We start from the raw sequence: 15,376 nt of genomic DNA, 5'->3' as shown, positions 1-15,376 counted from the left end.
CAGCTTCCACATGGTGTTGGTCCTGCATGTGTGCAGAAGACAAGAATTAAGGTATGGGAACCTCTGCCTAGATTTTGGAGAGCATATGGAAACACCTGGATGTCCAGGCAGAAGTCTGCTGCAGAGGCAGAGCTCTCATGGAAAACCTCTGCTAGGGTAGTGTGGAATGGAAATGAGGAATCAGAGCCCCCTCACAGAGTTCCCACCAGGGCACTGCCTGATGGAGCCATGAGAAGAGGGCAACCTTTCTCTAGGCCCCATAATGGTAGATCCACCGACAGCTTGTATTGTGCACCTGGAAAATCCATAGATACTTAATGCCAGCCTGTAAACGCAGTCAAGAGGGGAGCTGTAACCTGCAATGTCACAGGGGCAGAACTGCCCAAGGCCATGTGAGCTCACCTCTTGCATCAGCATGACCTGAATGTGAGACATGGAGTCAAAGGAAATCATTCTGGAACTTTAAGGTTTAATGACTGCTCTACTGAATTTCAGACTTGCATGGGACCTGTAGCCCCTGTGTTTTGGCCAATATCTCCCCTCTTGAACGGGTATATTCACCCAAAGCCTGTACCCCCATTGCATCTAGGAAGTAACTAACTTGCTTTTGATTTTTCATGTGCATAGGTGGAAGAGACTTGCCTTGTCAGAGATGAGACTTTGGATTTGGATATTTGAGTTAATGATGAAATGAATTAAGACTTTGAGGGAGTGTTGGAAAGGCATAATTGTGTTTCGACCTGTGAGGACATGAGATGTGAGAGGGGCCTGGGGCATAATGATATGGTTTGTCTGTGTTCACACCCAAATCTCTTCTTGTAGTTCCCATAATTCCCATGTGTCATGGCAGGGATCCAGTGGGACGTAATTGAATCACCGGGGTGGTTACCCCTATGCTGTTCTCATAATAGTGAGTTCTCATGAAATCTGGTGGTTTTATAAATGTTTCTTTCCCCTTTTGCTCAACAATTCTCCTTCCTGCCATCTTGTGAAAAGATGTGTTTGCTTTTACTTCTGCAATGATTGTGAATTTCCTGAGGCCTCCCCAGCCATGCAGAACTGTGAGTCAATTAAACCTCTTTCCTTTATAAGTTATCCACTCATGGGCAGTCCTATAGAGCAGCATGAGAATGAACCAATACACGGTTTCAGTTTTTTTCTGAGATTACATGACCACAAACAACTTCCTTACATTGCATTTTTGTTAATATTCCCTGAAACTACTCTATTTGAAACCCAATTTAGGAAATTATTGTAGCACAATTTTCAATAATTTGTGAAATAATAATTATGTGCTTAAATTCTTTACAGTATTGGATTTCAAACTTTTCAAGTATGAGTATTTTAAAAATAAAAAAATAGTTTTATGGGGCCGCCCATAAAGTAGTTGAACTGGATGTGGGATTAAAAGTATTCATAGCTGAACTGAAATTCCTAAGTTTACTTGTGCCCAATCTACTACTTAGATGTGTAACACTGTGCAAGCAAGTTATTTATCTTCTCTTTACTTCACTTTCTCAACTGCACATTGAAAATAGCAATCATATGTGTATCCGTCTCAATCACGTGTCTGTGTGTGCATTTGTTGAGTGGGTATATTTGTGAATTTGTGTGTGTGCCTGTGAGTGTGCTAGGAATATAGGTAAAGCTGACTATTTATTGAGAAATATGTATAATATCCACAAGTTAAAAATTAAGCAACATTTAAAATGAATATTTAATTATCATCACACATATTTGGAATATAATAGCACCTCTTTGTGCAAGGTATTTATTTAGTTTGCCTTCGGTACATGGTGTCTAGATGAATTTACAATTCTTTGTAACACTCTCGGGAGTAACTCAGCCATCTGAGAGTGACTGAAAGTTTTTGAAGAGAGAAATGACGGAAAGAAAGGTATATTTAAGACGATAAATTTGCTGGGAAGAATGTAGAGAAGATTCAGTCAATGAGAGAGAGGTGGCAATGAGATCAGTGGAAAAACTACTGTATTCCCCAAGGGCTGTGTGCATGTAAGCATTATTTCACTAACACATCAATAAATGGCTTCAAGGCAAGAATTTTATTCTATGCTTTAAAAATGGTCAACTCTTTTCAGCATAAATGAAATAAATCAAATTCAAGAAATTTCTAAAAGGAAGCACAGAAAGAGATAAAAGAGAAAGTTAGGAGCTAGCTGATTTCGAATATATAAAACTGATGCTGACGCCATTCTTCAGCAGCATTGTTCAATACTGTGGCCTTGGGTGGCCCATATCCAGGCCAATAAAGGAAATTTTGATATGAAATGAAAGATGAAGAAAGATGTATCAACTATAAGTCCCTGCCTTAAAAGAGCTATTATAGGTTCCTAACAGATTGCTTACCTAACCTGTAATCCAAGTCATTGGGATAACATTTCTATTCAAACAACATTTGAAGTACAGAATATATGCACCATACCTGAATTTAGTAGTTTTTTCAACACATTTATAAAGCAGATGATTTGGTACAATGCCAGCTTACATGTGGGGATAAAGAAGAGTCTATGGATTGAACCTGTATGCATTTTTGCTGAATATGGATTAGAATCAGAAAATAGGTTAAAATTCAGGGGAAGTAAGGTTAAATGAAATTTAGATAAATTATATCAAAAATGTAACAATTTCTCAGAGAGACAACATAATGCTTATTGCAGTATTGCTAAATCCCAGGTTTGTTAATTAACAGATAAAGCAATCTACTTTAATTGCATCTAATTAAGATAATTTAAACTCCAGAGTATTCTGTGTTGTTGCAGAAAAGAAAGTAAGAATGAAGACTAATGGTAGAGAATGTAGGTCTCTCTGCTTTTGCAGATACTTGTTATAACTAATAACTTTAAATACTTAAATACTTTAATTAGAAAATTTTAAGTAAATAAATGAATTATAAATGTTTAACTGCATTATAATTTTATCACCAATGCTTTATTTTTTTAAAAGAATAAACACATCTGTAGCCCATATGTTATTATAATGTATTGAATGTACTTAATAATCTGTTTTTAATTACTTCTGTTACATCAAAATGAATCTTTACTGATACTGTGTCTCACTAAAGTTAAATATGAGATTTGTTTTAGAAATATCTGTGTGCAAGCCATACATTTTCATGACTTACCTCAGGTTAAAGGAGGTAATGCATGTGCAGGGAACCCAAGAAAGGACAAATTCCCAAGCAGAAGAAATTCTAGTACATACAGCTGGGATCTGTTTCATCTGAAGATGCTATGGAATACAAGGCAAAACTAGAGTCCCATCTTCAAAAGGTATCTTTGCTATTCAAGGCCTAATGGTTCTAGCTCGCAAATGACTTCTGGTCAATCTACTGCTTCTCTTTGGCCCTTTCCATATATTTATCCACATTACAGTATAAGTGGACTTGTAATTCTATCAAAAAAGGAGTCATTGCGTTAGAACAATTTTCCGTAAATAAGGCTATGATTATGACATATTTCGTAATAGACATACCATACATACACTTTTATCAAGATAATATAATCTGCTCCTTATTATACTTCTAAAATACTCAGATATTTTAAAAAGCTCAATAGAGTATCTTCATTACTCCTACAATAAATGTAGTTCCTAAAATCCAGCATCACAGGTATTTAAGTATTCCTTTTTATTATAAGAGAAACCTGAGAGACAAATTATTTCATTTAGAAATTTCAGTATAATTAACAAAGTGAACGATCTGCCAGAATTTTTGTTTTAATTAAAATCGTGTAATAAAAGACAGATAACCCATCATATATTTAGCGTCATTCTTTCCAAAGAAGAAAAAGAAAGAAAAGTAGAGAAAAAGGAGAGTAGGAGGAAAGGAAGGATGGAAGGAGTAGGGCAGAAGAAGAGAGAAAGAGTGGAAGAGAGGAAAGAAGGAAAAGAGGAAGGAAGTAAGAAAAAATGATTTTGGTGCTTTAATTTTAACACTATAAAGCAAGAAGCTCTCTCAGAATTGCTGATGTGGTTTCTTTATCTCTAGGTGCAAGGCAATAGAAAAAGAGTCCTAAGAGGCTTTTTTGTAAAGTGCTCTAGTACTCTCTAACTACTAAAAAACCTGCAAGTATTAAAAAATCATCTGATTTATTGTTATTTCTGACATTAAATTCACACACAAAAATGGAGCTTACTATAATCCACGGAGGAATGGAAATGATATACAGCAGCAGAGATCATTAAATGTTTTGATATATCCCTTTAATCATATTAATTTGAAATTAGTTATTAATCGCCTATTTTGTTCCAGACACTGAGCTAGGCATCTGGTGTATGTTATCACTTTCAAGCCTCACAACAACTCTGTGAGGTTGTTAGTTTTCTAATTTCATAGATGAGGAAACTAAGACTGTGACATGCCTCAGCTGCCAATATCACAAGCTGTGGTCTCCTGGAGCCAAGATTCCACGTGAAGCCTATTGCCAAAGCTGACTTGCTCTTCCTTCATAACTTCTTATACCCACGAAATACTGGTAGATGCAGTGACGGGTTTAGCAGCACAGGGCTTTCTCCTGTTTTGTAGAAATTTACAATATATTTAAGAATTAAAGAGGGCCATTCAAAATAACAAGGCAGTATATCACCAGTGAATAAACCAAAGGATAAGAAAACAGGGACTCTGCATCTGGAATCCAGAGGTAGATGCTTCAAGTGATTTAGGAAAAATGTAATGAATAAAATAGTTGTTTATTTTATTTTCTTTTGTCCAAGTTTATATATCAAATAAAAATATTTCTCAGTTTTTAGGAAGCATTGTTGACAGACCTAATTATTAAGTGTTAATTGACTTTAACTGCCTAATAAAATGAACTACATAATCTTAGGAACTACCAGATCCTTGCGTAGACTTTGAGTCTTTTTATCGAGGAATCTTCCCTCTACTCCACCCTGCACTGCACATATACATTACTCTCACAGGTAAGTCTTTCCAGTTGTGCAAACTCTAGGTGATTCTGACCTTCCTTGGATGAGCTGGAAATTCCACCATTAACCATTTTTTAAAGACGCAGGGAATGGAAAGTACAAAAATGGCACTTAAAAACATCTGTGTCATTCAAAGCCCCTTTTTAAAAGTGCAAAGTGATATGTCGCTACCATCACATAAATAGAAGTGAGGGGTCAGAGAAAGATACAGCCCATGGGCCTCAGATGCTGTGCCAGAGAATATTAACGCTCTATTTACAGAACACAAAATCCTACGTGTTCATTACTTATTTTGATTTCTTTGCTTTCCACAAAAGGTTCAACTGGACTATGTAGAATTAAGATTGGTTCTGTGGAATGGTTACAGAACTGCAAACAGAAAGTAGTATTCTTCTCAGCACCCTCACACAGGACAAGGTGGTGGCTGCAGTGGTAATTAGCAGGTGGTCCCCAGGAGAATGTGAGAATTGAGGATGAAAATTAGTATTCCAGTTTCAAGTACCAATTCGATATGGAGTTTTCCATTTATTGGCAAATGGAAACTCTTTGGTTGAGGGAGGTGGCAGTGTTTTCTACTCCCCAAAATTAGCAGTGTGAGAGTTTCACAAAATTAAAGCATTTTGGACATTATCACATTCATTTCCAACACACAGTAAACAAAGGAGAGGTTACTACGCAATATTCCAGTGTTATAATAAGTAAATTGTTTTCATGAAAATATAGTATCATTGAATTACTTTTTCTTTCAAAGATAATGCCTTATTTCTAGGAACCTAGAAATAACCCTGGACAGAGACCTTGTTTTTAAAATCAAATGTCATCAAATGCAATTAAATATATGGGTCATTCGTTGTCACTTCAGGGTCCAGAAAATATCAAGGAATGTTATTTGCTCAACAGGGCACTCCCTAAACATTTTTGTATCAAAGTTTGATACTTTGGGAGCTCTTGCTTTATAGAATTAACTTTCAAGTTTTGCTATGCAGATTTGGATTTGTTCTGAAACAGCAGCTGGAGATTCTGCTTTTAGAGAGACCTAAACTAGACAGACCTGACTTTGAAAGTAGCTATTGACTTTCTGTATCCTAGGCAGTTTCATATTGATCTTGAGGCAACTCAATTATCCGCACCTGAAACAGGCAATGAATTTGAATAGTGTTCATGGCTTTTTTATACATCTTTTTCTCCCTTTGTGAAGGGCAATGACTTACACTTTGCAAAATGAATTAGCAAGGAGATACTCTTGTTCTCTTCTTGAAGGTAATAGAAGAGAGTCTTTAAGATAAAGCACTTTCTAGTTGAGTGTTGAGATTATTTATGAATACCTTTCTATTCAATTTTCATAGTCTAGATGATTAAAGTGTTTTTCTTTTTTTAAAAAAAATTGAGGCTAGCTAAATGTTAGACTTCAAATAGTTGAGGTTTAAAGAAGTAATCGATGTCTCTTTTTCCAAAGCTAATAATAGAAAAAAAAAAAAAACATTACCTCCAGAGAAGAAGAGAGGTATATTGCAGAACAATCAAATTACTTTTCATTGAACAATAACTATGGTATTCTTTTTTTATATGGAACTATAACGTTTCAGAGGTGGAAGGACATTTGAGAATAAGCTTTCAAATAAGAACTGAAATGATGTCTGCTGTGTGACTGACTCCACCAGATACTATTGGTATGATATCTGGTAAGCTACTTGGCACTATGATCCAAGTAACTTTAGGGTCCTTGGAATAAATGCAGATTATTACCACACCATCTCATAAGAGTTGTTATCAAGGGTAAATTAGATAACATGTGCAAATGCTTTATTCCAGTTCCTGGCACAAATTAAATGATCAAGCATATGATTAACTAGTTCAACTCCATTATTTAACAGGTGAAGAACCAGAAATATTTTAAATCACTTAATTAAGGTAACAAGACTCATTGGCAGCAAAATTGTAATTAAAAGTATGAAGTCTGGCATTTTGAAATTTACATTTTAAATAGAAGTATGTTCAATTCTTATATTCATGTCGATAGATACCTCTTAAGCTAAGCAATGCATATATTTTTGAGCATTGCTTCTTCTATTCTAAGAATTAAACTAAACACTGTTGGAGATCAACAGATAAATCAGTACTGTCATGAAGCTTATCATTTAATAGAAAAAAATAAAAATGTAAGACTAGAATTGCAAGACAGAAACCACATTCCCTAAGAGGAAAGATCACATTTAGTTGAATACAACTGGAAAAGACTCCCTAGATAAACGATTGTTGAGATGTATTTTTAAATAGATTTACCTTTCCCCTGCCAAAGACTGACTCACAACTTCTGTGTCTACTCGAACGTCCTCCCAAGGATATGCGACCCTGACAACTTTGCTTCCTCCGACTCTGTCCTTTATACCTTTTTGTTGTTGCTATAAATATTTTATTTCATGCTAAATTTATAATCCCCCAGGAGGTTTACTGTTTAAAAGTTATAATCATATCATGTAAAAACATAGAGGAAAAAAAGCAGCTAATAAAATCACCTGGTTTTAGAAGTTTCTCTAGCTTTTCATTTGCTCCTATTTGTTTTTGCATGACAATTGTGAAATCCAAACAAAGAAAAGAACATTTTCTTTATCTCTAATTATCTGTGTTTTTCTGTGAGTGATTCCAAATTTTATTTTAAAATCATTGGGAAAAAATAAGAAGGCTTGTCATAGTGTCTGATTAACTTTTTAACTGTACTTTAAATCTTGGCTCAGCTTTCACCATCTGTCCATGTATCACGTCACTCTCCATAGCTGGTAGGCTCGATGAGGGACCCACCTGAGGAGTTCCCTCAGCACTTTGGGACACAGGACTCATCACATTGAAGGGTCATCATATGTGTTCCCATTTTTTTCGCTGCAGGAAAGTGAGTTCTGGAAGGCTGTATCTGAGTCCTGTTCCTCCCGTATTCAATGAATGCTGTCTGAATGGATCAATCAAATGGAGCTCTGTTTCAATAAGAATGTATTGAAGACAAAGGAGTTTTAAAAGTGGAGGGGGTTTCAAAAGTAGTCTAGGAACAGAATTATTGCAATAGTTTATGCATTATCAGAAAAATACAAACAGTAGTAATTGTCCTGAGATAAAGGAAAAAGAAGGTCAAAAACAGGAAGAAATCTAAGATGTTAGACAGTCATTATAATGACTTGTTTTAATTTTCCCATTTAATTATGATATTTTTGTTCATTCAATATACTTGGATAAATATTGTTTAAACATGTTTTATGACTATTATAGTGAAAAAGAATAATAATTCTAAAGAGAAAAAGGTTAAAAAATATAAAGCTCACTTTAAAAGAAAATGTCTAAAGAAGCTTTGAATAAAAGCTATGATGCCCTCTGGTGTGCACACATTTTAGAACCAGTCTAATATAGACTTTACATATATATTCACTACATAATAATTGCTTAAAGATTCCATTAGAAAGTGCAAGAGTTCACAATACACTTAATTTCGAAAGACCCAAAATACTAACATAAACTATTTCATAAATTTTTAAAATATAAATGCAAACAAGCCTAGTTTTTTCTGTTTGTGGGTGTGGCAGTAATTTCTGACGAAAATGTCAAAGCTTAAGTTCTCAGTGAGCTTGTCTGCAACTCATCAGAGAATTATGAATAAACATGGATGGAGGAGTATGCAGATTTCCTAATAAAAAAGCCATGAATGTTTTAACACCCAGGGGTTCAAATTATAACAAAGGGATAGCACCTGTCACTGGAGGCAAAATACAAGATCACCTTTTCAATCCCAGGAGCAATTAAATCACTGACAATTTAGCCTCTCTGGAAAGCAGAGTCTCCCAAGAATCCACGTGTGTATATCTCTCGGAGTGCTACATGTAAGGAGGTTGCTTTAAATTCCTCTTCTTAGTATTTCCCATATATCTTACGAAAAGGTTCCCCCACCACCCATGAAAGGATGATTTCCTGTGTTTTATTCGATTATCAGAGGAAATACTTACGCGGCCTCTTCTGATGACGACAGCTAATCCCTAATATGATGTGGGCTCCCCACTTCATGCCGTTTTGTGTAGATGTGATTTCTGCATTGAAGCGTTGGTGAAAATGTTTCAATTCATTTGTCTAATGGCATATCTTTACAGGAAAAATACAGAGAAAAATTCTATTGAATGCTCTGGAGAATCTATGCAGCTTGTTTAATAGATGTGTACTCATCTGAGAAAATGCATGCACTGGCCATGCTTATATCCTATTCTGAAGGATGACTCACGCAGTTTCCTGAGTTGCTAACATCAGTGTGCCACCACTCTGACCACAGCTTCTTACTGTAGGGATTTGGGGCACAGAAGGAGGTTCCTGTGAGGGAAACTGGTCCTCAGCCTCTCATCCAGGTGGCAGAGTGGAGTGAAAGGCAGGAATGCAGGGAACAGAGAAGTTCAAGGTGGAAGAATTTAGGAGGAAGCAGAAGCCAAGGGCTAGAAACAAGTCCCGGAGAGCAGAGCAATGAAGCAAAGGTGCTTGAAGCTTAAATACCAAATGGGGCAGAACTGCAGTAAGATGGGAAGTGTACGCTTCTGAAAAACTCTAGGTGGCAGCAGGGGAGTCCAGCTTCTGGAGCGGGACCCGCATTGCTGCTCCAGGAAGTGCAAGCACACTCTTCCATACGCCACCACCTCTGCTCTCTGAGGCCTGCCAAGGCGGCAACATACATGATTTTCTCTCTTTCTGACTGCTCTTAACGAACTTGTATTTACTGAAGCTGCCTTAACAACTAACCATTCTTTTTAGCCTAAAATGCATATCCAGAGTATGCACTGTACTCTAGTGACTTCACTATTTGCACATCACATATTCAATAGCGTCAGTTCCAAAAATGGTCCATTACGATGAAGGAAAAAAATAAAAGAAAAGAGGGTTTAAAAGGCCAGAAATTTAGTTCTGTGAAAACATACAAATTTGATATGGAGAAAATAAAGTTTGGAACACTACAGAGTTCCCGAGTTTACTGCATAAATGATGGAAGTCAAGAATAGCAATCAAGAATTAATTCATGTATTCCATAACATTTTTGAGCTTCTTTTATATACCAGACTTTTAAAAATTAACTGTTAGGAACTGAAAGATTATAAAACGAAGTTCTGTGTTCAAAATTAATTTTTAGTTATTCGTGGGACTAAGTACATGGAAAAATACTGTGAAAAACAAACACATAACAGTAAAATATTATAAGTTCAAATATAGGCTGGGACCAGTGGCTCACGCCTGTAATCCCAGCACTTTGGAAGGCCGAGGCGGGTGGATCACCGGAGATCAGGAGTTCAAGACCAGCCTGGCCAACATGGTGAAACCCCGCCTCTACTAAAAATACCAAAAATTAGCCAGGAGTGGTGGCATGCGCCTGTAATCCCAGCTACTCAGGAGGCTGAGGCAGAAGAATCGCTTGAACCTGGGAGGTAGAGGTTGCAGTGAGCCAAGATTGCCCCATTGCACTCCAGCCTGGGCAACAAGAGCGAAACTCAAAAAACAAAAAACAAAAGGCCAAATATAAACATACATAAATAAAGCTGAATATGAATAATTAATTTACAAAAAGACTATGGTTTTTAAATATCCTAAAGATGTAGTCTGTCAAATTTCCATATAAAAAATGGAAAATAAATAAGTATATAATTATACATAATGTTATAATTATGTGAATATATATGTATAATATATATATAAAGTTGAAAATATGAGTGTGCACAGGCACACATGAAAGTCTAAAAACAATCTTTTGGTAACAATGCCTTGGCTGGAAGACTTAATTTTGGTTACATAAAATACAGCAATCTAACCTCACCCAATAATTGCCACATGAAAATCATTTCTGCCAAGTCTATACTGATACATATCTTCCTAAAATATAGATGAATAGACATAACTTTCTCTGGCTTTTATTTTAACTATTGTCACATTTCTTAAGCCATTCAGGCTCCTGTACCAAAATACCACAAACTATGTGATGATAAACAACAGTAATTAGTAATTTGTCTCTTACAATTCTGAAGGCTGGAATGTCCAAGATCATGGTGCCAGCAGATTCGGTGTCTGGTCAGAACCTGCTTCCTCTTAGACAGCTATACTCTCATCCTAACCTCATACAGTGGAAGGCGAGAGGGGTGTCTTTTGGCCCTCTCCTCTAAGAGCAGTGATTTTATTTGTGCAGATTCCACTCCTAAGACACAACCACCTCCCAAAGGCCCCACAACCTAGTACGATCATTTTGGGAGTGAAGATTACAACATATGTATTTTGGAGGGACACAAACATTCCTACCATAGTGCCATACATATACAGGTTGAGCATCCTTAATCTGAAAATATACAATTCAAAACGCCCCATACTCCGAAGCTTTCTGAGTGCCAACATGACACCAGAAGTGAAAGATTCACACTTGACCTCAAGTGACAGGTGCACAAATTTACTTAAAACATTACATAAGATAACCTTCAGGTTATGTATATATGAAATAAAAATGAATTTTGTGTTTTAACTTTGGTCCCATCTCCAAGGCATTTCATTACATGTATTCAAATATTCCCAGATCCTGCAAAATATGAAATCTGTAAGAAACACTTCTTGTCCCAAGCATCTTAGATTAGGAATATTCAACCTGTAGTTGGAGGGCACTGACATTAAAAAATGCCAGACTCAGGTTCAATTTGCTAAAAGGTAGAGGAGATCTAGAAGTAAGTTAATGACAAGAAAAGAGACCATGGAATTGAGTAGTATTTCAAATCAACATAATCTTTTTACTCATTTTTTTAAATTCACAAACATTAACGTAATGGGCAATTGCTAACACGTACTAAAATTTCCAGTGCTACCTAGTTTACACAGCAATTCCCATTTTTTTAATAGAAACTGGATCTTCTTCATACTAAGTCCTGAGAGGCTGACGACTTTTAAAATAATAGCCCTTTTAAATATTGTCATTGAAAAGCCAAAATAAAGCTTTGATTTTTTAAAAAAGAAAATGCTGTATGTGTATGTGTGCATGGATATGTATCTGTGTGTGTTTGTGTGTGTTTGTGTGTGTATGCCACAATAAAACATTTGCTCACTGTTTAGTAGGAAATAAAAGATTTTGTTACTTTGAATAGCTTAGTTGAAAATGTTTAGCATATCTGGTTGCAAAACGTAAGAAAGAAAAGCCTTTCAATGCATACTACCTATTGTCTGGTCAAAATGAAGAGTGCAGTTATATATACTAATTATTTCATCAAAATATGTTACTTGGAATAGAATTTCTCAAGTTATTAAGCCACTGTAAATTCCTAAGATGTCTACTATATTTCCTTACTTCTGGGTACTGATTCTGAAATATTGAATCAAAATATCCCAAGAAGGGATTATGAGTCTAAATTGTAATCATTTCCCCAGGTGTGTTGTTACTCAGATACGTTTGCAAAGTATTTTGTCCTTAGTGGTCAATAATAAGAAAGGTATGGACGGAAAGAGAAACATGCATTCAAGCATTGCTTGTCAAATCAGATTTGTCAAATCTGATTTCTCCATAAAATCACTTGGAAAGTTCTATAAAACCCAGATTTGGGGGCCTTGTATGTGTAACTGTTTAAGAAACCTTAGGAATCATAATCTTTTAAAAGCTTCCCAAATCAAATTTGGGAGATTTGTTCTTTGGAGAGCTGAGATGAAAATTTGCTTTGATAAACAAATCACTAAATTTGCATCACTTAGACTCCTAACAGTTTTTAATTTAATTTAATTTTACTATAATGTTTACACATTGTCATTTTGAATTTAATCCATTTTCTACTCTACAGTGCTGTCAACTTTATTTTTGTCCACTCACTAATAAATATCTAGGATTCCTTATATTAAACACAAAGAAGTTCAAAACAACTCAATATTTGCTCATCAATCTATGTATTCATTCATTCTTTCACCAAAACTTATTAAGTGTATGTGTGGGTTTTCTAGGAACCACCTATTGATTGATAAATAGCCTATGTTCTCAGAGTGTTTTCTTTCTAGAGGGAGGAGACATAAAATCAGATAAACAACACCAACACATATTGATAAAGAAACAGATAAAGCACAATTTTCATCATTTTCTTGATAGCTATAACCAAGCCAATTTAATTACAGGCATAGCATTTGAAGCCCATAGAACTCAAGGAACTCCACAAATAAGTTATATGGGGGGTATATTAAACTCTGAAATTAAATGCAAAAATTTATGTATATATAATGTTCAAAATTTTCTGTGGAAATTATCCATTGCCATTGTCAGATGTTCAGAGGTGTCATTGTTACCCAATAAGAATTTTCTTATAGAAAATATGTCTTACAAATTCAAAAGATTTCAGGTCTCATTCAGAGAGTGTATTAGTTTATTATTGCTGCTGTAACAAACTACCAAAAACTTAGTGGCTTAAAACCACACCAATTGAGGGCAGAAGTATGAAATCAATTTCACTGGGCCAAAGTCAGGGGGTCACCAGGCTGGATCCTTCTTGGGGCTCTGGAGGAATTCCATTTCTTTGTTTTATCTAGCTTCTCTAAGTCCCCTGTATTCCTTGGCTAGTGCCTTTTTCTCATCCTCAAAGCATATCAAAAAGTGTTTGCTACTGCACTCACGTCTTCCATGACTGATTAATCGTAGCCTTAATCAGCTTCCTAGTCTTGTACGTCCTATCATCTGTACTCACAACAAAACTAACCAATACTAATATTACAGATGCCCAAGAGATAGAAACTATTTGAACCATCTTGCCCGCAGTTATCCTGGTCTTAATTGCTCTCCCGTCCCTACGTATTCTCTACTTAACAGATGAAATTAATAATCCACTCTGATCATCTGCTTCTATCTCAGGAGGACGCTCATGATTATATTTGGGACCCACTTGAATAATACAGGAATATCCCCTCCACATCAACATTTTTAATTTAATCACATTGACAAGATCTCTTTTGCCATATAAGGTAACATTAACAGATTCTGAGGATTAGGGTGTAGACATTGTTGGATGGGAGTAGCATTATTCAGTCTGCCACAGTGGATGAAGGAGGTATTTAGGGAAGGAATTTACATAATTTATAATCACTAAAATGATAAAATCTATGTGGTCATCTTCATGTTGATACACAGTCACAGGTACCTTTTTACACAGAGATTTATGTAATATAGTTTACATCAAGGATTGGCAAGCTTTTTCTAAAAGGTAACTATTTTCGACTTTGTGGGTAATATTATGTCTGGTGTAACTAACAAACCATGCCACTGTACTGGGAAAGAACCCATGAGCAATACATAAATTAATGAATAGGAATATGTTCAAATAATACTTTATTTACAAAAACAGGAAGTGGGCAGCGTTTGACCCATGGTCCAGAGTTTTCTGATCCCTGGTTTAGATAAGTATAAACACATTAAGCACTTAGTAAGAAGCTATTTTGTGTGATATTGTTTGGTAATAAGGTTGTAACACGTTGAATAACCTGGTCTTGGGCACAAACACATTTGGGTTCAAAACTCATTTTTGTCATAAGCATTATAAAATTATAGAAATTAATTAGCTGTGTAAACCCTCTCTGTCACACAGTCATATTTACATAATTGGGTTATGTTTCTAAGATGCAATATTATAGGTATAGAACATGTTCCTGGGGTTGGCAGATATTAAATGCTAATAAATATTTTATATTACATTCACGCCTAGATGATGGGGTGTAGCCATGTTTCCCTTGACTGTAGAGACACACATACAGATCTAGTCAATAAAACAGTATGAAGTATATTAAATTAAATAGGGGATAGATATTAGTAATAAGAGAAGTCACAGCTAATGTTTAGTTGTGTATTTGAGTCCTTAAATGAGGTTAAAATTGCTTAATAATTGCTGGAAAAGAATGCTAAAAGTTTGACTTAAAAAATTCCTAATATTACAGTAAAAATAATAATGTACATAATTCTGAATTAACAATAATTCAAGTTTTAAGTCCATATACATTTTATTTAATTAGAAAACTAAAATTTAAAGTTTTAAATTTAAATTTATATTGCTCAAGAGGTACACTGGCTGGGCGTGGTGGCTCACGCCTGTAATCCCTGCACTTTGGGAGGCCGAGGAAGGCAGATCACGTGAGGTCAGGAGTTCAAGACCAACCTGGCCAACATAGTGAAACCCCATCTCTACTAAAAATACAAAAATTAGCTGGGTGTGGTGGCAGGCGCCTGTAGTCCCAGCTACTTGGGAGGCTGAGGCAAGAGAACTGCTTGGACCTGGGAGGTGGAGGTTGCGGTGAACCAAGATCACGCTATTGCACTCCAGCCTGGACAACAGAGTGAGACTCCGTCTGAAAAAAAAAAAAAAAAGCACATCAACATTAAAAATAATGGGCTTGAAAAGGAATTAAAAGTGAAATCATCTTTCCTTTTATG

General features: G+C 35.6%; 1 long non-coding RNA gene across 2 annotated transcripts; it reads right to left on the bottom strand.

Moving 5' to 3' along the window:
• Positions 1–1,488: 1,488 nt before the first annotated feature.
• LOC117076950 lies at positions 1,489–13,789 on the bottom strand. Of its 2 annotated transcripts, XR_004434564.1 has the most exons (4): positions 13,624–13,789; positions 6,610–6,623; positions 5,193–5,195; positions 4,062–4,072 (listed from the first exon to the last, which is right to left on the bottom strand). It is a non-coding gene; the product is annotated as an uncharacterized LOC117076950 (long non-coding RNA). The 2 variants fall into 2 exon arrangements; XR_004434569.1 differs by lacking the exons at positions 4,062–4,072; positions 5,193–5,195 and adding an exon at positions 1,489–1,500.
• Positions 13,790–15,376: the final 1,587 nt, after the last annotated feature.

The sequence above is a fragment of the Trachypithecus francoisi genome, unplaced genomic scaffold (genome assembly GCF_009764315.1).
Source record: "Trachypithecus francoisi isolate TF-2019V2 unplaced genomic scaffold, Tfra_2.0 Lachesis_group0, whole genome shotgun sequence".
In the NCBI taxonomy this organism is placed as follows: Eukaryota; Metazoa; Chordata; class Mammalia; order Primates; family Cercopithecidae; genus Trachypithecus; species Trachypithecus francoisi.
This window is presented reverse-complemented; position numbering and strand designations above follow the sequence as displayed.